General features: G+C 40.9%; 1 long non-coding RNA gene across 2 annotated transcripts in view; it reads right to left on the bottom strand.

Annotated features, from left to right (window-relative positions):
- LOC129405672 (uncharacterized) overlaps positions 1-25353 on the bottom strand; it is a 111253-nt gene that overhangs the window by 73433 nt on the left and 12467 nt on the right. The window contains exons 2-3 of one of the 2 annotated variants that reach the window (XR_008630732.1): positions 21351-21504; positions 3088-3247 (exon numbers count right to left, since the gene is read on the bottom strand). This is a non-coding gene — a long non-coding RNA (uncharacterized LOC129405672). The remainder of the gene's footprint in view (positions 1-3087; positions 3248-21350; positions 21505-25353) is intronic. The other variant, XR_008630733.1, reaches the window with a different exon arrangement.

The following is a 25353-nucleotide window of genomic DNA, read 5'->3' as shown; positions in this document are numbered from 1 at the left end:
AGAGGGGGAAACAAATTCTATATACTTGACAGTGGAACTTCATATCTCTCCAGTCTCAGCAATGGAAAACTAATTATCAAATGCTTCATTGGCAGTAGGGCTGTCTTTCTTGAAGGTAAACTCCAACAATAGTGAGTTTTGTGTTGAATTATGGAAAGTAATCAAGGTAAAGTGAAAATGAAGTGAAATTTATCAATTACGCAGGCGGGGGTGGGGGTGGGGAGGCGGGTGTTGGGAGGTAGACTGGGGTCTTTGGTGGTGGAATATGGGCATGGGTGAAGGGACGAGTGTCTGAGTATTGTATAACCGAGACATAACTCTGAGAACTTTGTAACTTTCCACATGGTGATTCAATAAAATAAATTAAAAAAAAACTTAGACTTGTAATAAGAATTAGAAATGGAGGGCAGTGTTGAACGATTGAATACTTATCTATCTCCAGACAGAAAGTACTGAGTTGAATTCCCAGAAGCTCATCAGCACCCAAAGATTGCTTGTTGTTGTGGGAAAGGTTTTATACACATCTCCATGTAAATTGGCCTCAGGTCACATATCTAGTGTGTAACTGAACAGTCAATATATACAAGAGAGGGAATTTACTCTTTGACCTTACTCACTGGGCAAGATGTATCAGAAGCTAGGAGACACTATTCCTAGTTGGTGTAGAAACCTCAGGGAATAACTTGAATTTGAGTAGAATTCTGAGCAGATGGAAATTATAGTGATAGCAACATAAATGAATTTTGAAACCTCAAGTAACAACCCTGTAATATTGAAGAAGGGAGTGATCAGAAACACATTTCACCATATTTGGATTGATGACAACCCTTGGAATTATGAGTGACAGCAGAGAGCCTAGAGGCAAACAGCTTTTTCTACCCTCAACCTATATATAAAGAATTCCATAAACTGTGACTTCACATGCATCAATGTGGAATTTATATTCTACACAGCAAGGAACCAAGATCAATTTTATCATACCAAAGAGTTTTTTCTAATGTTAAATAGCAAGTTGCTTCTATTACCCCAGCTAGGTTGCTGTTGGCACTGCAATTCATTCATTTCATTCACTGATTGCTAGAATTCAACACCTCATTCGCCTGCAGTCTGCAAATGTTGATGTAAAATGTGGCAGACATTTCCTGAACACACCAAAAATTTGACAACCAGCTCCCATGAGAGTCATTTTAGATCCTTCGATGTGCTTCCCCACAACACAGTGGTTCAAGTCCCTCCTTCATGGACATTTTCCTGAGTTCTAAAACCACAGAATATGGAGCAGTTTGACATATGGAAGTTTCTTCAGAAAGCAAAGACATGGGCCAGGAAGAGCAGTTTAAAGAGAAATGAACTTTCAGACTCAGAAGACAAGAAATCTGGGCTATGGCTACACAAGTTATGCTATTCTGAATATAGTCACACTAGTATAATAAAAGACAGAGGTTCTGACACTGAACTCTGTGTGTAGGATTTGGGGTGCAGTGGGGTCTGCCTGTGCCTCATACCCAGGGCTAAACTGCAGAATATGAAATGGGAGGAGTCTCAACAAGCATGGAATAAGCCATCTTGCACCTCGTCCCATTTCAAAAGCACATTAGGTGGCTGTTTCTTATAACAAGCAGCTTGATTTTTTCCACCTTTAGGAGCACATCAGGTATTCCAATATAATATGCCCCATATAATATGTGCTCATCAGGAACAAATACTGTGCCTCTCATTTCAAAACTCATTTCAAAACAAGTGCCTCTCATTTCAAAACTTTAGTAGTGCTCTCTGCTTCCTTAAGACTGCAAGCCAGCCCAGGTTCAACTCCCAGCATCCCATGTGGTCCCTGAGCACCACCAGGAGTAGTTCCTGAGTGCATGAGCCAGGAGTAACCCCTGTGCCTCACCAGGTATGACCCAAAAAGCAAAAAAAGAGGGAAAAAAAGAAAGAAAAAAGGACTGCAAGCCAGATGTCTATGAGCAGCTAGTGGCAAGTGCTTCTTTATTTACAAACTCTCCTTCCCAGATTCTTTCTGCCACAGTTGTCACTTGTCTCCAATTTAACTTTATGTCTCTACTCCTCTACTTATATATATAAACCACATAGCCCACTAAAAATAGGCAAAGTGGAACACCAGCAAGAATTTTAAGATAAACCCCTTCCACACCTATGAAAAATCACTTGGGGTGACTCTTCTGATTCAGTGGGTAGAGGCCTGAGCTTCTATTTCTCAGACAAGCTCACAGGTGAAGCCCATGCTGCCAGTCTTGGAACCCAACTTAGCTGACCATTATCATGTTAAACTATAGTTTATCCATGCCACTCTGTTGGCTTTCTCAGTTTCACTGATAGCAGGAGCATGACGAGTAGAAGTTTGCACTGTTATTGATATCAGAAGACATAGAATGACTGCCATATTGTTCCTATTACTATCGAACCCTGAACATAACTATTTAAAAATGAGACTAAATATTTACTTGTAGGATGACATTACTTTATCCTTTCCCCCCTTGCCTCAAGGAGCTCATCCTGGTTTTTCCGGAGTTTAGGCTTACCCCAGTCACACCCATCTAGGTGTTCCCGAGTCACTCCCAACCCTTTGTTTAGCTTGTAATCACTTCTCTATGCTCTCTTCCCCAAAAACAGTTAATCAGCTTCTCCCCCTAATCTGACTCTGCTAATTTGTAAGGTCAGACCTTCCTAGGACAGACCTTCCTGTCTTGCTTCCTGTCAGAGCTTCCTGTCTTGCTTAACCTAACAGGGTTGCTTTTAAAATGTAACTAGATAAAATATGGGAAACTTCAACGCAATTTCAAATGACAAAAAGTAATAGCAAATATACAATGCAAAGCAATCCTTTAAAGAGAACTGAAAACATGTTCACAGTCATAAATCACTGTCACTACATTTTCCAAAATTGCATTTGAATACAGTATCCTCATTTTATTATCCTTCTTAGGGTGCAATAATGCCTCTTAGAACCAAAGGAGGAGTTGTTGTATTATCAAAATAGGCTTCACATAAAGCATAAAAGAGTTGCTATTTTATGCTTTTACTATTTTCTTGACATTATAGTAGCTAGATTTGTACAAATCTACTTACTTCAAGCTTGGTCATCTTTCCAGGAAACATCTAGAGAGTCGTCCTTTGAAATATGGTTTATTCGGCTTCATTGATTCCTTTCTAATGATTGTCCCAATGAAAATAAGAACAATTCCCACTGTTCCTCTCTGCTCACAGGAAGATGTCACATTCTTGGAAACTTTGAGGAGAACAAGAAAGGAGAGATGTCAGTTTTGGGAATTGACTACCTGAAATAGAAGGCTAGCTTAATGAGAAAAATAGTAGTAGTAATAGTAACAGTAATCCCTAAAGAAGCATTTGCCAAAGGGCCCAAACTTCTACATCCTATGTGTTTCACATTTAAACAAGAAATGTAAAAGTAAATAAATAAATAAATAAATAAAAATAAACAAGAGATGTTACATTTCTGAACCTACATATACTCAATTACAGAAATGCAATTTTTATTATGTTATTAAAGTGCTAGTCACTATTATGAGGGCCAAAATTTTTGTAAATGTCCCTGCTGCTATTTCTACTGAGAGCTGAAACTTTCAAATCTCAAGGTCAGAATCATCCTGGGAAAATAGATCCCTCTTGGAATTAACAGGAAGTCCCCTCAGCACCTTGATTTTTTTTTTAATTGTGCTCTGAGAGAAATTGAACTCTTACAAAGTCCAGTCACATAAACAGAGGTTTTGCACCCAGTAGTCATTAACCCTTTTCTTGATAGGCAGAAGCTCACACAAATTTAAACCAGATGGGTGAGAGAATTTTTGCGACATGGAGGAAAAGCACATTTTTATAGTCTCAACATGGAAAATGAATAGGAATGTGTTTTGTGCATTTGTTGTGTTTCAGGAAATCTGTGTTGACTGAGTATTATTTGAAGTTAGGAAGGACTGAAATTCAGACCTATCTTGAATAAAGATAAGTCTTCATGTCACCAATCTTGAATAAAGATGATCTCACTGAGCTTCCTTACAGCCTTTGGGATCAGAATGTTGCAGATGAGGCCAGATCAAACCATAAATAAAAAAAAATTTGCTCAGCAACTATTTATTGTGTATGTTCAATATGAAAAGTCAATGAACTTCAGTGTTGAGCTCCAGCATTCTAGGACAAGATTGAAAAATGCCACTGTCTCACTCTAAAGCTATTAGGAACTAGCTCAAAATTGAGGCAATTATCCACTTGCAAGGTAATTCTACAATTAGCAATGTGCCATAGGAAAATTTCAACCTGTAATGGAAATTTATGCAATCTTCAATGTTGTTTAAGAGGAAGAAATATTAAGGAATACAAAGTAACAGCTATTATAAAGTTCTAAAATGTGAAACAATTGGTCTAGAGAGAAGAAACATTGCCAGAGCTTGCCCTTGGTAGGCAGTATACTGATAAAAAGTTCTCAAAAATGAGAATAACTCATCTATTTACTCCACTTTTAGGAAAATAATGCTCAGGAACAATAACTTTGGCCCTACATTATTTTGTACTCAGTAAAAAAACTACCCCAAATGACTGATGCCAGTTACCCCACCTGAAATTATCCATGAGGAATTAATGAATTATCATCCCAATAGGGAAAACTGAGTTTAAGGGAAAAACTCACACAAACCAAGTCCGACTAACTCTGGATATATTTATAACATTGAATCTTTAACTAATGAGGACAATATCAGAATCAGACAACTCTGTTCATTTATATATTCAATATTTGAATATTGAATAGATATTCAATATTAGAACCAGGAACTAATAATAGTGCCATGTACTGGATATTGTGTTAAGGATGAGGGATATTTAAAACAAATCTCAAGGGATTTAAACCTAAAGAATATTCTACTATATTACATCTTTTTAAAATTTTTTAATTCTAAGAGAGAATATCAATTTAGTGGATCAAAAGTAGGTTGGTAGTTTGTGTGTGTGCTGGGAATGAAAACAAATAACATTTAAAAATATAATAGAATAGGACAAACTATAGCTAGAATAAAATATAACCTAAATAGAAATAGTAGAAATTATTAAAGTAGATTATTGCTTATTTTTGCACAAAGTAATGATTAATTTTTCAACTTTCTAACAACCTGTCAACAATTCTATTCAGTTGTGATATACCTATCCAGAAGTAGTGTAAATTCCTCTTATTACAAGCTCCATCTCACAAGATTATTCCACATCATACGCCAACTACAAATTGTTGTCCCAGATACCCTGCTGCCCACTCAAGAGCAAATCAATGAACAACGGGATGACAGTACAGTACTACAGTACTACAGATATATATAAAACACACAAGTCTCAACCTTTAACACTATAAGAGTGTTAATGATCTCTTATAGAAGGGCTTAATGGTACTTGGGTGAAATACAACAATCTTCACACTCTTTTCTCTAAGGATACTTTTTGTAGCATTTTTAGAGGTTTTTCATAACAAAGAATACAAAATATACTATTTCAGTTCTGCTTTGGGACAGGGATTGAGGTTTGGGATGGAAACATTCAAAATATGGTGGTGGGAAGACGGAATGGTAGTGGGATTGGTATTGGAATGTTAAATGTAATCAAATATTGAGAACTATCTTATAAAATAAATTTTTAAAAAATTAATGAATTAGAAAAAACATTATATTTTACTATAAATGTTTATAATCAAGGCCATAAATGAACAGGAAAGATCTTAAGTGCCGTCTCCTGCTTGTCAGGATGCACCACCCTCCCAAAACCTGGATGTATTCATCAAACCAGAAGCTCCACAAACCTTGTGGTTGTGAGGTGTTTTGTTTTTTTCAAATAAGCTGCCATTTCATGGGGACACACTATCAAATCATGGCCCATGGATGGTTAGTTCAGTTTCTAGTTCCTCTCCCTGCCTGAAGGCCAGCAGGCAGGGCTCTGAGTTCTACAGTCAATACCTGGCTTCTGTGGTAACTAGCCCACCCTCTGGGGTGATCTAAGGTCCCAAGAGTCAAACTCTCAGGTTGTTTTTAGATTCTGGCTAGTGTGAACAGTACTGCAATGAATATAAAGAAACTCTGGTACATCTACACAATGGAATACTATGCAGCTGTTAGGAGAGATGAAGTCATGAAATTTGCTTATAAATGGATTAACATGGAGAGTATCATGCTAAGTGAAATGAATCAGAAAGAGAGGAACAGACACAGAGGGACTGCACTCATTTGTGGAGTGTAGGGTAGCATCACATGAGGCTGACACCCAAGGATGGTAGGTACAAGGGCCAGGGGGATTTCCCCATAACTGGAAGACTGCTTCATAAGCGGAGGGGAGAAAGCAGATGGAATAGAGAAGGGATCACTAATAAAATGATGGCTAGAGGAAACAGTTGGAACGGGAGATGCATGCTGAAAGTAGATAAGAACCGAACATGATGAGTTCTCAGTGTCTGTGTTGCAAGCTATAATGTCCAAAAGTAGAGAGATAGTATGGGGAATATTGTCTGCCTTAGAGGCAGGCGGAGGGTGGGAAAGGGGGGGTATACCTGGGATATTAGTGGTGGGGAATGTGCAGTGGTGGAGGAATGGGTGTTTGATCATTGTGAGATTGTAACCCAAACATGAAAGCTTGTAACTATCTCATGGTGATTCAATAAAATTTAAATTTTTTTTTTAAAGTGGCTCTTTCCCCGCCCCATGCCTGCAGTTTGGGGCTCGCCCTAACTCCCCCACCCCCACCTGGCACATTTTGGCCGCCACAACATCGGGTCCTGACCACTCCCCACTCTGCAGGTTAGGGGTGTGTCCTCACCTTAGGGGGCGTGGCCTCGAAAGTAGGCGTGGCCTCTTTCTGGAGCATAGGCCTATTACGCGGCCGCAGTTCTTTTTTTACCATGCCATGCATTGTCCTTTGGCCACAATTGATAGAATCCACTCCTCTGAAGAATTCCCTGGTCATCTTAGTCAATATTTGTTAATAGTCAAGCAACCTAGCCTATCCTAATTTCACGAAAACTGTCAGTGAACACATCAACTTGCACATAAAAGTCCTTTGTAAAAAGAGCATAGCCCCACATCTTCAGTTGAGGCCCCTCCCAAGCTAAGGAGAGCACCGGATAGTAAAGCCCATAACAACGTGAAGAAACAGCGAAAATCCCCACCACCAGGAGAGATCCAAGAAAATATCTCACTTACCTCAGCAGCGACTTCCCAGAAATACAACCTCCTCTCAGATATAGAATTCAGAGAGGAAATTGTGAGGATGGTTCACGAACTCAAGGCAACTATGGAACAAACTTCCAATAAATTAAGGGAGGATATGGACGCAGCATTGGAACGGTACACCAAGATAATCCAGGAAGAAATGAGAACAGAAATTTCAAAGCTACGAACAGAAGTCACACAACTAAAAGAATTAGTACATGAAATAAAAAACTCGGTAGGAGCCCTCAATAGTAGAATGACTACAGCCGAAGACAGAATCAGTGAGCTTGAAGAGGAACTGCACAAAGCATATAGGGAACAACAAATAATGGCAAAAGACCTCAAAATGGCTCTAGAGCAAATTAGAGTCCTAGGGGATGACCTCAGGAGAAACAACATAAGAATCATGGGAGTACTGGAACCACACGGAACCAATCCCAATGAAAAAAAAACAATTAAAGACATCACTGCTAAAAAATTCCCAGAGCTAGAGAATGCAGACATCCAGATCCAAGGAGTCCGAAGGGTGCCAGCTAAAAGGGACCCAAATAGAAAATCCCCAAGGCATATCATACTCAGAATGATGGATGCCATGGATAGAGACACAATATTGCAAGCAGCAAGATCAAAGAAGGAAATCATATACAAAGGAGCACCCCTCAGATTCACAGCAGACCTATCAGAAGAAACCTTCCAAGCCTGAAGACAATGGTGGAATATAGTAAAAAAACTCCATGAAATGAACATCTCACCAAGAATACTCTACCCGGCTAAAGTCTCAGTTAAACTTGAAGGAACCATACACTATTTCATGGAGAAGCAACAGCTCAGGAACTTCATAGACTCAAGACCAAATTTAAAAGAAGGATTCAAAGGGCTACTATAAGACAAGGAAAAAACCTACAAGAACAACAAACCCAACAGAAAAATGGCACAAAATCCCGTGATAATAATTTCTCTTAATGTTAACGGTCTAAATGCACCAATCAAGAGGCACAGAGTGGCAAAATGGATTCGGAAACTAAACCCAACTTTCTGCTGCCTACAAGAAACACATCTGAATAGTCAGAACAAACACAAACTCAAAATCGAAGGATGGAAAACAATCCTGCAAGCAAACAGCTTCCTCAAAAAAAAAAGCGGGGGTGGCCATACTAGTATCCGACAACATAGATTTCAAGCTGAAAAACATCAGAAGGGACAGCAAAGGTCATTTTTTATTCATCAAGGGATATGTACAACAGGAAGAAATCACACTCTTAAATGTATACGCACCTAATGAACAACCAGCTAAATACTTAAAAGAACTCCTAACAGAATTTAAGGAGGCCATAACTAGCACCACGATAGTAGTTGGAGACTTCAACACTGCCTTATCACCTCTGGATAGATCGACAAGAACAACACTCAGCAATGAAACAATGGCTCTGAAGGAAGAAATGGAGGACACAGGGCTAATAAACCTATACAGGGCTATACACCCCAAAAAGAAAGAATACACATTCTTTTCCAGTGCACTGGGAACGTTTTCCAAAATAGGCCACGTTCTAGGTCACAAACTATACCTTAATAGAATCGGGAAGATAGAAATTGTATCAACTATCTTTTCAGACCATGATGCGCTGAAGATGGAAGTTAATCACGCACAGACGCGGAGAACCAAATCAAACACTTGGAAATTAAACAACTTACTATTGAACAATGAGTGGATCACGAAGGAAATCAAGGAAGAACTCAAGAGATACCTCGAAACAAATGAGAATAAAGTCACAAGCTACCAGAACCTATGGGACACAGCTAAAGCTGTGTTAAGGGGAAAATTTATAGCTCTGCAAGCTTTCCTCAGAAAGGAAGAAAGGGCCTATATAGGTAGCTTGACTTCGCAGCTCAAGATCTTAGAAGAGGACCAGCAAAAGGAACCCAAACCAGATCGAAGGAAAGAAATAATAAAACTTAGAGCAGAAATTAACAATATGGAAACCCCAAAAACAATCTGAAAGATCAATGAAACAAAGAGCTGGTTCTTCGAGAAAATAAATAAGATTGATAAACTGCTAGCAAGACTCACAAAGAAAGAAAGAGAGAAAACCCTAATAAACCGAATCAGAAATGAAAAGGGGGACATCACAACAGAAACCAAGGAGATTCAAAAGATCATCAGAGACTACTTTGAAAGTCTGTATGCCACGAAACAAGAGAACCTACAAGAAATGGACGAATTCCTTGACTCCTACAATCTCCCAAGACTGAACCAAGAAGACTTGAAATACCTGAATAGGCCCATAAATATCAAGGAAATCGAAACTGTAATCAAAAGTCTCCCCAAAAACCGAAGGCCAGGTCCAGACGGATTCACTGGCGAATTCTTCCAAACATTTAAGGAAGACTTGTTGACAGTTCTCCTCAAGCTTTTCCAGGAAATTGAAAAGACAGGAACCCTTCTGAACAGTTTCTACGAGGCACATATCTCCCTAATACCAAAAGCAAACAAAGACACCACTAACAAAGAAAACTATAGACCAATATCCTTGATGAACACCGATGCGAAGATCCTCAACAAAATACTAGCAAATAGAATCCAACAACTCATCAAAAAGTTCAAACACCATGACCAAGTGGGATTCATCCTGGGGATGCAAGCATGGTTTAACATTCGGAAATCAATCAACATAATCCATCATATCAACAAAAGTAAAGATAAAAACCATATGATCATATCAATAGATGCAGAGAAAGCATTTGACAAGATCCAACACCCAGTATGATAAAAACTCTCACCAAAATGGGTTTTGGAGGAACTTTTCTCAAGATAGTCAAAGCCATCTACCACGAACCTATGGCAAGCATCATCATCAATGGAGAAAAACTAAGGGCCTTTCCTCTAAGATCGGGGACAAGACAAGGAGGCCCACTCTCACCACTTCTCTTTAATATAATACTAGAAGTATTAGCAATAGCCATCAGGCAAGAAAAAGATATTAAGGCAATTTAGATCGGAAAGGAAGAAATCAAGCTATCACTATTCGCAGACGATATGATATTATACCTAGAGAAGCCTAAAAGCTCTAGTAAGAAACTCTTAGAAACAATTGACCTGTACAGTAAAGTCGCAGGCTATAAAATCCATACCCAAAAATCCATGTCCTTCCTATATGCAAACAATGAGATAGAGGAAAGGGACAAGAAAAAAGCAATCCTGTTCACAATTGTGCCCCAGAAAATCAAATACTTTGGAATCAGCTTAACTAAAGAAGTAAAGGACCTCTACAAAGAAAACTACAAAACTCTACTCCATGAAATAAAAGAGGACATCAGGAAATGGAAACATACCCCCTGCTCATGGACAGGGAGAATAAACGTTGTCAAAATGGCAGTACTCCCCAAAGCATTACACAGATTTAACACGATCCCTATAAGGATACCCATGGCATTCTTCAAAGAAATGGACCAAGCAATCCTGAAATTTATATGGAACAATAAAAGCCCATGGATAGATAAAACAATTCTTGGGAAAAAGATGATGGGAGGCATCACCCTTCCCAACCTTAAACTCTACTACAAAGCGGTAACAATTAAAACAGCATAGTACTGGAACAAAAGCAGAGCTGAAGACCAATGGAACAGGGTGGAATATCCCTACACACAACCTCAAATGCATGATCATCTAATCTTTGATAAGGGAGCAAGAGATGTGAAGTGGACCAAGGAAAGCCTCTTTAACAAATGGTGCTGGCACAACTGGACAACCACATGTAAAAGAATGGGCTTAGACCTCGACCTGACACCATGCACAAAAGTCAGATCAAAATGGATTAAAGACCTCAACATCAGACCACAAACCATAAGGTACATTGAAGACAAGGTCGGCAAAACCCTCCACGATATTGAAGATAAAGGTATCTTCAAAGATGACATGCAACTGGCCAACCAAGTGGAAACAGAGATCAACAAATGGGACTACATTAAACTAAAAAGCTTCTGCACCACAAAAGATACAGTGACCAAAATACAAAGACTATCTACAGAATGGGAAAGGATATTTACACAGTACCCATCAGATAAGGGGTTGATATCAATGGTATATAAAGCACTGGTTGAACTCTACAGGAAGAAAACATCCAACCCCATCAAAAAATGGGGCAAAGAAATGAACAGAAACTTTCCCAAGGAAGAGATACGAATGGCCAAAAGGCACATGAAAAAGTGCTCTACATCACTAATCATGCGAGAGATGCAGATCAAAACTACCATGAGATACCACCTCACACCATAAAGACTAGCACACATCCAAAAGAACAAAATCAACCACTGTTGGAGACAATGTGGGGAGAAAGGGACCCTTCTACACTGCTGGTGGGAATGCCGACTGGTTCAGCCCTTCTGGAAAACAATATGGACGATTCTCAAAAAATTATAGGTTGAGCTCCCATTTGATCCAGCAATACCACTGCTGGGAATATATCCCAGAGGAGCAAAAAAGTCGAAATGACATCTGCACTTATATGTTCATCGCAGCACTGTTTACAATAGCCAGAATCTGGAAAAATCCTGAGTGTCCTAGAACAGATGACTGGTTGAAGAAACTTTGGTACATCTATACAATGGAATACTATGCAGCTGTTAGAAAAAATGAGGTCATGAAGTTTGCATATAAGTGGATCAGCATGGAAAGTATCATGCTAAGTGAAATGAGTCAGAAAGAGAGAGGCAGACATAGAAAGATTGCACTTATCTGTAGAATACAGAATAATAGACTAGGAGTCTAACACCCAAGAATAGTAGAAATAAGTACCCGGAGGTTGACTCCATGGCTTGGAGGCTGGTCTCTCATTCTGGGCAACTCAGAGAAGGGAACACCAAGTAAAATGTGGTCGGAGGTCATGGGGGAAAGGGTGACGCGTGCCGAATGTAGACTAGAGACTGAACACAATGGCCACTCAACACCTTTATTGCAAACCACAACACCTAATCAGAGAGAGAGAGAACAAAAGGGAATACCCTGCCATAGTGGCAGTTTGGGGTGGGGGGAGACGGGACTGGGGAGGGTGGGAGGGATGCTGGGTTTACTGGGGGTTTGAATGGGCACTGGTGAAGGAATGGGTTCTCGAACTTTGTATGGGGGAAACATGAGCACAAAAATGTATAAATCTGTAACTGTATCCTCACGGTTATTCACTAATTAAAAATTTAAAAAATAAAAATAAAAATTCAAGATAAAAAAAAAGTCAAACTCTCCAGCATGAGCTTTGTGTGGTTTAAAAGAGCTCAGTATTAGGAACCAAGAATATTTTTATTACTGAGAAATTTTCAGTGGGCTAAAATGTTTTGTTCTCAGAACTCAAGGCAAAGATCAAGTATATTTTTATTTTACTACAGTTGCACATAGTATAAGTTTCATTCTCAGTTGTTCATATGTATACATTCTTCTACTATGTCTTTTGATCCCACTTACATTCAAGGATGGTATTTCATGTTTTATGTAAAGTTTAAGGGGTCTATTCTTTTCTTCATCCCATTTTTATTGAGGTACTTTGATTTAAAATATCGTTACTCCCTAGATTATTTGAAGACCATGCCCACCACCAGAATCCCATGGACACCTCCCATCTCCACCCCCAACACACAACCCAGACTCTCATATCTGTGGACCACCTCTCCAGCTTTACTACCTTTGGCTAGTTGTGGTTATCTTACTATGTTTTATTAAATCACACACAAGAGATATCTGTTATCTCTTGGTATATATGGCATTTATGTCATGTGATTCCAAAATTGAATGAAATTCCTTTAATCCTAAAATTTTAATAGCACTATAAGTCAATCATAAAAAGTATTTATTTAAATTTTAAATGCATTTCTTGCTATAGATTCTGATGAAAAATCTTGATAGATACAAAGATTTAGATATAACTGCTTCCCAGATTGTCCTTTAAAGTTTTCCTCTATGCAAGGATTTTAGGAAGGAAGGCTAATTAATGTTTCTCTGACCCTTTAACTCTTTATGGACTCCCCCAATTCCTCCAACAACATGTAAGGTCTGATTCTTACAATAAATCTTGTATTTAATATATATTTAAGTCTGAAAAAATTGTGCTAGAGGAAGCATTATACAATGTAATGATTTGTGTCCATTATAAGTACTAAAATATGAGGGCTGGAAATCCAGACGTCAAAGTGATTGGGGGTGGAGCTCTGGTGCCCATTGCTCATTTCTAGGTCTGTGCTCAGAAGTGATCTCGGGTGCGGCTCAGAGTCTGCCATATACACAATGCCAGGAGTTTGAACCATGGTCTGACACAGGCAATGCAGACATCTCAATTCCTCTACTCTCTATGACTCCATAAAAATTATTTCAAAAGGCAAGGAAGGTTTTATAGAAGTAGTCTTTTCAAGACCCAGCATTGACTAGGTCTTGAAAAGTGAGCAGGTTTCTCCCAGTATTAAAGGAAAAATGATGATTTGTGATGCTTGTTAAATATGGTTGAAAAGACTACTCACGGGGAGTTTCATAGGTTGACCAAATTATTGGGAACCTGGCAAGCTATCGAGAGTATTCTGCCTTCACAGAAGAGCCTGGCAAGCTCCCTGTGGTGTATTCGATATGCCAAATACAGTAACAATAACAGGTCTCATTCCCCTGACCCTGAAAGAGCCTCCAATCATTGGGAAAGATGAGTAAGGAGAGGTGCTAAAACCTCAGGGCTTGGATAAATGGAAATGTTACTGGCCCGCTCGAGCAAATCTATGAACAACGGAATGACAGTGATACAGTGATACAGTGACCAAATTATTATATGCACGAGGTTTTTTTAGGAAGCAAAGAAGAGAGGAGGGGAGAAAAGAAGAGGAGAGAAAAGAGGAGGGGAGGGAAGAGGGGAAGAAACAGAAGAAAGGAGAGGAAGGGAGAGGAGGGGAGGGGAAAAGAAGAGGGGAAGGGAGGGGAAGGGAAGGAAGAGAGGGGAGAGAAATTTAGGGGAGGAGTGGGGAGAGGAGGAGAGGAGAAGAAGGGAAAGGAGGAGAGAGGAGGGGAGAAGAGGAGCAGAGGGGACAGGGAAATGGGAGGGGCTGAAGGGATAAACAAAGAGGTTCCATCCCCTGGGTTCCTGATTCAGTTGATCTAGGGTTATAAAATTTACATTTTTAGCAAATATGTGGGTAGTGCTCGGCATTTACTCTGATATTTTTCAAAGGACCAGTTTCTGTAAAGTAGTATACAATAATATATGAATAATATTTAAAATATAAAATTTACAAAATTTAAATGATTTTCATAGCTCTGTATTTTGTCATTCAATAAACAATAAATAGTGGCTTCTGACCCATAAGTGAGGGGTTTTATTGTACCTGCCTACAATGCCAAGAAAGAAAAGGCTTCCCACAGTGACCTGCATTGCAGGCACAGTGGAGGAAATGGTTTTTGTACATAATCTATGGCTCTTTTCCAGTAGCAGAAATTTCTAGACACAAAAAAATAAAATATGACACTGAAGCAATAAAACTGTTATTCAATAATATAGATTAATGAGAATTAGACAATATCATCTCTGTTGAGCACAGTATCTATATCACAATATTGTATCATTTCCTTCTGACCTCCCTAAATCCCACTGTGAAGTTAAAGAATGGCAAATATCTAAATATCTTTTTTTTTTCTTTTTGAGTCACACCTGACAATTCTCAGGGGTTACTCCTGGCTCTGCAGTCATAAATTCCTCCTAGAGGTGCCTGGGGGACCATATGGGATGCCGGGGATTGAACTCAGCCCTGCCTGCTGCGCAATCTCTCCAGCCTCCCTAATACCATTCTTGTTCTCTGAGCCTAGACACTGAGGCCTCTGGGTGCCTCTTACCACAACATTCTGAGTTGTTTCATAAGCTATGAAGGATGCTATCCTTGCATTATCATGCATTATCAACAACTCCTGAAGGAGTTGTTGTAAGAAGCTTGCTGAAGAGATTCTTGTAAGAATATTAGTACTAATTCTTATAAGAATATTAGTACCCTTTCTAAATTGAGCCTTCACAATATTGGGGTTGACAGAGAAAGCCCAGTTGTTCTGGAGAGAAGCAACTAGTCAGCAAACAACACAGAAGCTAGGTTAACTTCAAATTATTCTGTCACAGGGAAGCAATTGACTAAGCAATTTTGTGGAGAACTACAATGGATTTCATTGTCTTCAGATGACTTTCAGATGAAGTCATCTGAAGACAAAGTCCCAGACTGATAAAACCTCTTCCCTCTCCCCAATAGTTTAGCTAAAAAACCAGATGGAGAAGCCAGCATTCCTCCCCACCTCAGCAGATGGACGAAAATGAGTATGCGCTGCCACCAAGTGGAAGGCAATGTGTGAAGAAAGTGGTGAAAACTGTTACATGCATGAGGGGATAAGATCTATATTTATTTTATTTAAATTTTTTCAGTGAACTAAAATACACATCTCTGTTATTGTGAATTGAGTATTTAAATAAAAGCAATGCAAAGAGTATAGTGAAAATATTTAAGGACCCCAGACCAGATATTGCTGATCAAGAAAGAAGAAATGAATTGGGAACACAATTCAGGCCCCTTGGATTCCCATCCAGATGTCCAACCAGCTGATCATACAGAGTCATTACTTTTCTTGACGTTTCTCATCAACAGTATTATATATGTGATGCTATAAAGTTGTATATTTAATATTAGCTCATAAGTCAGGATCCCAAACCAGATGTTTGGGTGAGAATAAAATTCATGACTTATCAGTGATTGAACCCAGGCCCATGGCTGCTCTGTAGGTATTTCTCTAGCTGAACTCTCAAGCAGAGCTGCTGCTACTAGTTCCTTTAAGTTATGGAGAGAGGGAATTTAAAAGAATAGAAACAAAAAAATCATTGTTTCAAAGAAAAACGCAGGGAACACAGGACTCAATCGTTCAGTGGCCAAGAGCTGCCTTCCCAGGCCAGCCCACGGCGACAGGTAGACAAAGGACCGAGGGAATGTAGAAACAGGAACTGGGCCCCAGACTGGTCAGTTTATTTCTTTCTCCTCCCTAGCATACTCTGATCTCTCCCCTTGTTGCTCTAGTGCCAGTCATCATAGTTCCATCATCCTAGTCTCCTCATAGACCTCAAAGTCCTCCACCTCGTGACATTTTCTTGATCGTCTCATTGTAGTCTCATAGTCCTCAACTTCTAGTCATTGACATCATCTAAGTCCTTCTGGTCCTCAAAGTCCCAAAAGTCTCAAAGTCTCAGTTCACATCCTCCCCTCTTTCTCCTTACAGCGTCACTATATATAGGAATCATGAAGGGTGGGGGTACACAAAGGTGGGGGTGAACATTGTCATAACAACAAACAGAGGTAAATCCACTCCTTTAGGAGATTAACTCAAGGACAAAATCTCATCTGAGGGTTCAGCTCTCCAGATTACTAGGACATCCACTCAAGGTGGGATTCCATCCAGGATGTACTGCTTCCTCCTTTCCTCAGCTAGTAATATAGTAAACTTACTTCTTACAATATTTCTAGTCATTTTGTATGAACACAGTAAGAAATGTATTAAACTTAAAGGTTGGCTCTTCCTGGGGACATCTCGCTAACTATTCCAGACCATAGTCCTCAGGTCAGGTTAGTCTTTCCTAACCTCAGCAGGGTCCTTATTGAGTTACTTCTTTTTAGGTCATGACAGAGTTTGTTGGGCTGGAGTGATAGCACAGCAGATAGGGCATTTGCCTTGTACGCAGCTGACCCATGTTCGATTCCTCTGCCCCTCTTGGAGAGCCCAGCAAGCTACCAAGAGTATCTTGCCCGCACAACAGAGCCTGGTAAGCTACCCATGGTGTATTTGATATGCCAAAAACAGTCACAACAAGTCTCACAATGGAGACGTTACTGGTGCCCACTCGAGCAAATTGGTGAACAACAAGATGACAGTTCTACAGTGTTATTTATAACCCTCTTTTCCATAATATTATGAAGATTCAGAAAGCGTGAAGAAAAAAGTAAAATATGTGGCCAAAAAATGGTGACATCATTGATTGTCACGAATGAAGTGGGATAATGTCCTTAAAATAGTAATGGATTTTTCTTCCCAGGTGTTCCCCCTTTCTTAGATTCAGATATTAGGATGTTCTGTGAGGGGTTAGTTGCTTGAAGAGCAGTAAACAAAGAATACTATGGGAATGGATTCAGGCTCCTGAGAGAAAAGTAACTCCTGCCCTACCAACAGTCTTGGGAAGTGTCTGCTATGGAATGGGGAGCAGAGGTAAGGGAGAATCTTGGAGAAGGAGGTCTTAAGTTCCTGGGGTAGAGTCACTGGGAGGTAACACAGAGGGTAGAGCTGCACGCTGTGTCAAGCCAGCATGAGCCCAAATGAGAGAATCTGCACTTCGATGTTCATTGCAGCACCATTCACAGTAACCAGAACCTGAAAACAATCAAGTGCCTGAGAACAGATGACTGGATAAAGAAACCAAGGTGCATGCACACAACTGTGTACAACTACACAGCTACCAGGAAACATTAAGTCATAAAATTTGCTTAAAATGGATGGATGCAGTGTGTATTGTGCTGAGTGAAATGGGTCAGAAGGAAAGGGGCAGACATAGAATGACTGCACTCATTTGTGGGATGTAAAAACAATAGAGTATAAACAGAATACCTACTGACTGTAGAAACAAGGGCCAGGAGGATTGGCCCATGGTTGGGAGTGTGCCACAAGTGGGTGGTGGAGGCAGTAAGGATAGAGGTGATATGGAAAAGTAAAGGTGATATGGGAAGCCCTCCCACACCACACCACCCCCATCATGGCAATGACATTTCTGGGAAGTAATAAAGTCACCAGTCATAAGTCTGACCCACCTTTGGATACAGAAAGCAAAGCGTGGTAAGATCTTCTCCAGCAGCAGACTCTGAGAAGACTGAATCCCTCCCTACAGAAAGGGTCTGAAGGAAATTACTGGAGAACCCTCAATTCCTTCCTTTAATCTGATTAACCCTCAGCTAACCCAGACTAGAGAAGACTAGAACCAGACCACTCCCAACTATATCCACCTTGGAAACAACACTAGCCACTTTCTTACCTAGCCAGAAAGTCCTGTGTGGACTGGAGAAATCCTATAAAAGTCACCTTGAAGAAAGGAAGGGCATGCATATGCTGCCCAAGCCCGTGTGCTGTTTGTATCCACGTGGCCAAGCACATGTGGCACTCAAGCATATGTATCGCCCACATCTCCCCTCTTGAGATGTGGACTTTCATGCTTCCATATCTAATGCTGGGGAGTGTGTGGGCTCTCTCGGCCTTTGGAGAAGCCTGTGCTCTTTCTTGAGTGTGTTACTCTCTCTCTTTCTCTCCCTCCTTCCCCTTCCTAAAAACCTTCAAACAAAATCTCTTTTACTTCACTACTCGTCTACTCCTGAAATACTTTTCTGAGCGGTGAGACAAGAATCCCCGAAGCCCTGGGTCAGGCCTAGGACTGACTCTCCTTTTCTGAAGGAGCAATTCCTCTCTCCAGCCTGAGTCCACAACTTCCTGAAAAATCAAGTGGTGGGACCGATTCCTGTACTTGGCAGACCAAGTGGACATAGTGTGGCTTTGGGCCACCTGGTGGGACTGGTGGGACTCTGGCCAGGCTGAGCATGGTCTCATGGCAGATTTGATCATTCCTGGACTTCCCAGCTGGTCCTGGGGTGGCAGAGGCGGTTAGGGAGAAACTGATCGTCTCTCTTCTCTGCATCACATAAGCCACCATGGGGTCCCACTGACTTCAAAGGGACCACTATGACAACAATAGTTGGAAATGATCACTCTGGATAAGAATTGAGTGCTGAACATAGGTAATGGGCCAAATGTGATAAATGTTCAGTATCTGTTTTGCAAACTAAAATGCAGAGAGAGATAAGAAAAGTGCCTGCCATAAAAGCAGGCTGGGAAGGTAGTGGAGATGGGAGTAGGAGAGCTGGGAAGGCAGCGGGAGGGAAACTGGGAACAGTGGTGGTAGGAAATGTATACTGGTGAAGGGATGTGTGTTGGAACATTGTATGACTGAAACCCAATCATGGACAACTTTGTAACTGTGTATCTCACTGTGATTCCATTTTTTTAAAAATGTGGAGCTTGTTTCTTATTTGCATCACAGTATTTAGCAATTGGCAGAGCTAGCATGAGAGGACGGGTTGTGTACTGTGTTTAAAAATAGAGTGAGGGTATGTGCCTGCCTTAGAGGCAGGCTGGGGCTGGGAGGTGGAAGGAGGAAAACTGGGGACATTGATGGTGGGAAATGTAGTCTGGTGAAAGGATTTGTGTTGGAATATTGTGTGACGAAAACCCAATCATGAATAAATGTATTACTGTGTATCTCATGATGATTTAATTTAAAAATATTCTTTTAGGCACAGCAGGTAGGGAGTTTGCCTTGCACGCGGCCGACCTGGGTTCGATTCCCAGCATCCCATATGGTCCCCCGAGCACCACCAGGAGTAATTCCTGAGTGCATGAGCCAGGAGTAACCCCTGTGCATCGCCGGGTGTGACCCAAAAAACAAAAAACAAAAAAAAAAAATTCTTTTAAGTATCTGAACGGGAAGTCCTGAATGCTCAGCAATCCCAGGACTACAATGGCACTTAGCCACCTAGTGGTGAGGTGCAAATCGCCTCTAACCAAGTCTCCCCATTCTGACTTGCAGCCGTGGAGGCAGGCCATGTTTGTTGAGAATCTTAAAGACAAGTGCTCCCATCTAAAACCAATTAGTTGGGGCTGGAGCTATAGTACAGCAAGTAAGGTGTTTGCCTTGCACTGCACGAAGCTGACCCAGGTTGGATCCCCAGTATCCCATATGGTCCCCTGTAGGATAATATTGGTTTATCCTTTCTCCTTTGTTACAGGGAGCTTAGGTTTATGGGTTACAACTATCACAGTGCTCCTGAGTCACTCATATTCCTCTGTGCTTATCTGTAACTTCTTTGTGCTCTATTTCCCAACTGATCTATCACCTTTTCCCCCTAATCAGACTCTGTTAACTTGTAAGGTCAGATCCTTCTAAGGAAACTTGACTTGTACTCATGAGTTTTCACTGGCTTTCTCCTCTCCTTATATCTTTTACATAGTTTACTTTAAAGCAACATCCTTTTTCTTTTTGTATAGACACAGGAAGACAGTTAATATTATGCTTTTGCAACTTGGGAGTTAATTGATTCCAAATAATATTCACTCCGGGACATCTGCTTTCTCGACTTATGCTCCAGTTGCCTTTAGTTCCTAGCACCCCCAAAGTGGATCCCAACAAGGGACTAAATGGACCCAGAGTAAGCTGTGAGCTACCCTGGCATTGAAATGGGCCAGGCCAAAGTGTCATAATACTTAGCTATAAGTTAAGAGCATGATCATGATCAAATTCTTTCATGATCCAAAAAGTAACGATGAGATTAGGACCCTGCTAGGGTTAGGAAAGACTGGCTTGGGTACTGTAGCCTGAGATCTATAGTAAGATGCCCCAAGAGATCTATAGTAAGATGCCCCTATAAGCTTAATGTATCTCTTACTGTGTCCATACGAAATGTTTAATATTATGAATGTTTATATATTTGTTGGACTAAGGAAAGAAGAAACAAAGTTGTAATTGGAATTTTAGTCTTAGGAGAGTTGTCTTATTGGATGAGAATCTGCCATAGAAGAAGTGTCCCCTAAGGAAAGGACTTTACCTCTGTTAATTGTATGTCCACACCTGCGTGTATTATTGCCTCAACCCCTCATGCTTTGGGATTTAAGTAGGCTGTAAGAGTGGGCTGGGGTAGCGAGGAGAATGAACTAGGATCCAGAAGGAGAATTAAGTAGATGCAGGAGGCAGAAGCAGGAAGAAGATGTATGAAGGAACAGGGAGATGAGATTGGAATAAACTGCAACTGACACCAACCAGCCTGGCCCTCGTTCCTTCCTTCACCTGCCCATCGCCATCGGCCTCTCCAGGGTGGGGGAAGTGGCGGAGACCACCAAACAGGGGCAGCGAGAGAGATAGAGCTCCGCAGTCCTTTTAGTAAATACACAGTCTGCTGAGGACCACCACGTGTATTTCCTGAGTGCAGAGCCAGGAATAACCAATGAGCATCTCCATACATGACTCAAAAAAAAGTAAAAATAAATAATAAATCAATCACTGGTATCACCTGTCATCCCATTGCTCATCAATTTGCTCAAGTGGGTGCCAGTAACGTCTTCATTCGTCCCCGTGGCATGCTAGAGTAGCCCAATGGGGTCTGCTCGCTCCAGGAACACGAAGAGCATTATTGTTACTGTTCTGGGCTATCGAATACACCACAGCTAGAAAAGATAAAAACCATATGATCATATTAATAGATGCAGAGAAAGCATTTGACAAGATCCAGGACCCATTTATGATGAAAACTCTCACCAAAATGGGTTTTGAAGTAACTTTCCTCAATATAGTCAAAGCCATCTACCACAAACCTTTGGTAATCATTATCCTCAATGGGAATAAACTAAGAGCCTTCCCTCTAAGATCAGGAACAAGACAAGGATACCCACTCTCACCACTTCTCTTCAACATAGTACTGGACGTACTAGCAATAGCCATTGGGCAAGAAAAAGATATAAAGGGCATTCAGATAGGAAAGGAAGAAATCAAACTCTTACTATTTGCAGATGATATGATACTATATCAAGAGAAGCCTAAAAGCTCTACTAAGAAACTCTTAGAAACAATTGGCCTGTACAGTAAAGTCGCAGGCTACAAAATCAATACCCATGGCTTTCCTATATGCAAATAATGAGACAGAGGAAAGTAACATGAAAAAAGCAATCCCATTCACAGTCATGCCTCAAAAAATAAGTACCTCGGAATCAGCTTGACTAAGGATGTAAAGGACCTGTACAAAGAAAACTACAAAACGCTACTTCACAAAATAAAAGAGGACACCTGAAAAGGGAAACATATGCCCTGCTCATGGATTGGGAGAATTAACATAGTCATGATGGCAATATTCCCCAAAGCATTCTACACATTCAATGCAATCCCTATAAGGATACCCATGACATTCTTCAAAGAAATGGATCAAACACTCCTGAAATTCATATGGAACAATAACCCCCCACAAATAGCCAAAGCAGTTCTTGGAAAAAAGAAAATGGGAGGCATCACCTTCCCCAACCTTAAACTCTACTACAAAGTGGTAATAATTAAAACAGCATGGTACTGGAAAAAAGGCAGAGCTGCAGACCAATGGATCAGGGTTAAATAACTTTACACACACCCTCAAATATATTATTATCAAATCTTTGATAAAGGAGCAAGAAATGTGAAGTGGAGCAAGGAAAGCCTCTTTAACAATGATGCTGGCAAAACTGGACAGCCACATGCAAAAAAAAAAAAAGCTGGCCTTGGACTTCTACCTAACACCATGCACAAAAGTCAGATCAAAATGGATTAAAGACCTCAACATCAGACCAGAATCCATAAAGTACATTGAAAGCAAGGTTGGCAAAACCCTCCACAACATTGAAGCTAAAGGATCTTCAAAGATGACACTCCACTGACCAACCAAGTGGAAACAGAGATAAATAAATGGGACTAGGACCCACGTGTGCGTCCCTTTTGGCGCGGCTGCCGCTCGAACATGATAGAAGAGCCCAAAATGGCGCCCTTGGACTCCAGCAGCCCACTGAAATAATTCCAGAATGGGAACTGAGACCTTACGCCCGGCTGCGACAGTGGAAGCCGGGTATTCCTCAATTTTTTTAACCTCTCTCTCTCAACCCCTTCCTCCTGAGCACAGCACAGGTTCCACCGCTTTCTGAGTATAAAATGGAGACGCCGAGCCAGCTGAAACGGGACGCGCGGGGGACCTCAGGGGGACGGGGGGTGGGGGCGGTGACCTCCGCCCACTGCGGATACTTAAACCCAGTTGACCCACGTGTGTGTCCCTTTTGGCGCGGCTGCCGCTCGAGCATGATAGAAGAGCCCAAAAGGGCTCCCTTGGACTCCAAGCAGCCCAATGAAATAATTCCAGAATGGGAACTAAGACCTTACGCCGGGCTGCGACAGTGGAAGCCGGGTATTCCTCAATTTTTTTAACCTCTCTCTCTCAACCCCTTCCTCCTGAGCACAGCACAGGTTCCACCGCTTTTTGAGCACAAAATGGAGACACCGAGCCAGCTCTCTCTAGGTTTCTCCATCTTATGAGCACCATAAAAGGGTAAAAGTTTGTAGTGATGTTATTTCTGGCTGTACTTTCCCTGGACTTTATACAGAAACCCAAAACCGCGCAGCCGCTGCCGTGGCTGTGCGACCTAATGTCATCTAATCATCAGCAATATGAGATGGTTCCTTTTTAACGGGTCAGACTTTGGGGGGAAATCCTAACAAGAATAGTAAGTCTTTTGCTGAAATATTGAAGTCAATCAAAGTGGTAGCCATCTCTCTAGACTGAACTAAGCCATATCCCCACGCCAGCTGAGAAGAAATATCCTTCTTTCTCGGGAAGAAACGCGGTGTGGCGTTAACCATAGTATGATGTCCATTAAGCAAACACAGACCTGGTGGCGTGAGAATGGGATATAAGGGAAAAATTATGTACATGGAACAGCGGGACGCTGGTGGAATCTTGAGCCAGAGCCGATACCAGCGCACTACTTCTGGTTCCAGAAACTGCTTGCAGACATTCTATTAGACTATCAACTAAGCCAGAGCCCCACGCCGGCTGATGATGGGAAATGACCATCTTTTTCGTTTTTTTTCCCTTTGTCAGGCAGCGTGGCGATTACTAAACAGGCGTGAACTCGGTGGCGCAGGACGAGGGGGGGAAAAAAAGAAAAGTTATGTAACAAACAGCGGGACTTAATATCTCTACATTCTCAGCAATGGAGAACTATCAAATGCTTTCTTGGCAGTAGGACTGCCTTTTTCTTTTTTGGGGGAAACCCCAGCAACAATAGTGAGTTATGTGTTGAAACATGGAATATAATCAAGATAAAGCGTAAACGAAGTGAAACTTATCACTTACAAGGGCAGGGACTGGGGGGGGGTGGAGGGGGCGGGAGGTATACTGGGGTGGTTGGTGATGGAATATGGGCACTGGTGAAGGGAAGGGTGTTTGAGTATTGTATAACTGACATAATCCTGAGAACTATGTAACCCTCCACATGGTGATTCAATAAAACTTAAAAAATAAATAAATAAATAAATAAATAAATAAATAAATAAATAAATGGGACTATCTTATACTAAGAAGCTTCTGCACCTCAAAAGATACAGTGACTAGAATACAAAGACAATCTGCAGAATGGGAAAGGATATTCACCCAATGCCCATCTGATAAAGGGATTGATATCCAGGATATGTAAGACACTGTTTGAAGTCTACACGAAGAAAACATCCAACCGCATCAGAAAATGGGGCGATGAAATGAACAGAAACTTTCTCAAAGAAGAAATCTGAATGGTCAAAAGGCATATAAAAAATGCTCTTCATCATTAATCATCAGGGAGATGCTGATCAAAACAACAATGAGATATCACCTCACACCACAGAGACTGACCCACATCCAAAAGAACAAAAGCAACTGGTGTTGGTGCAGATGTGGGGAGAAAAGGCCTCTCTGTCACTGCTGATGGGAATGCTGACTGGTTCAGCCCTTTTGGAAAGCAGTATGGATGCTTCTCAAAAAATTAGAAATTGAGCTCCCATTTGATCCAGCAAAACCACTTCTGGGACTATATCCCGGAGAGGCAAAAAAAGTATAGTAGAAATGACATCTGCACTTGTACATTCATTGCAGCACTGTTTACAATAGCCAGAATCTGGAAAAAGCAGAGTGCCTGAGAACAGATGACTGGTTAAAAAAATTTTGATATATCTACACAATGAAATACCATGCAGCTGTTAGAAAAGATGAAGTCATGAAATTTGCATATAAGTGGATCAACATGGAAAGTATCATGTTAAGTCAAATGAGTCAGAAAGAGAGGGACAGACATAGAAAGACTGCATTCATTTGTGGAATAGAAAGTAAAGAATGGAGGACTAACATCCAAGAATAGTAGAGATAAGCACTAGGAGGATTGCTCCATGGCTGGGAAGCCAGCCTCACATGCTGGGGGAAAAGGTACCTGAGCTAGAGAAGGGAATATCAAGTAACGGGCGCTTCGATGGCC

Source organism: Sorex araneus, chromosome 6 (genome assembly GCF_027595985.1).
Source record: "Sorex araneus isolate mSorAra2 chromosome 6, mSorAra2.pri, whole genome shotgun sequence".
NCBI classification, from domain to species: Eukaryota; Metazoa; Chordata; class Mammalia; order Eulipotyphla; family Soricidae; genus Sorex; species Sorex araneus.
This window is presented reverse-complemented; position numbering and strand designations above follow the sequence as displayed.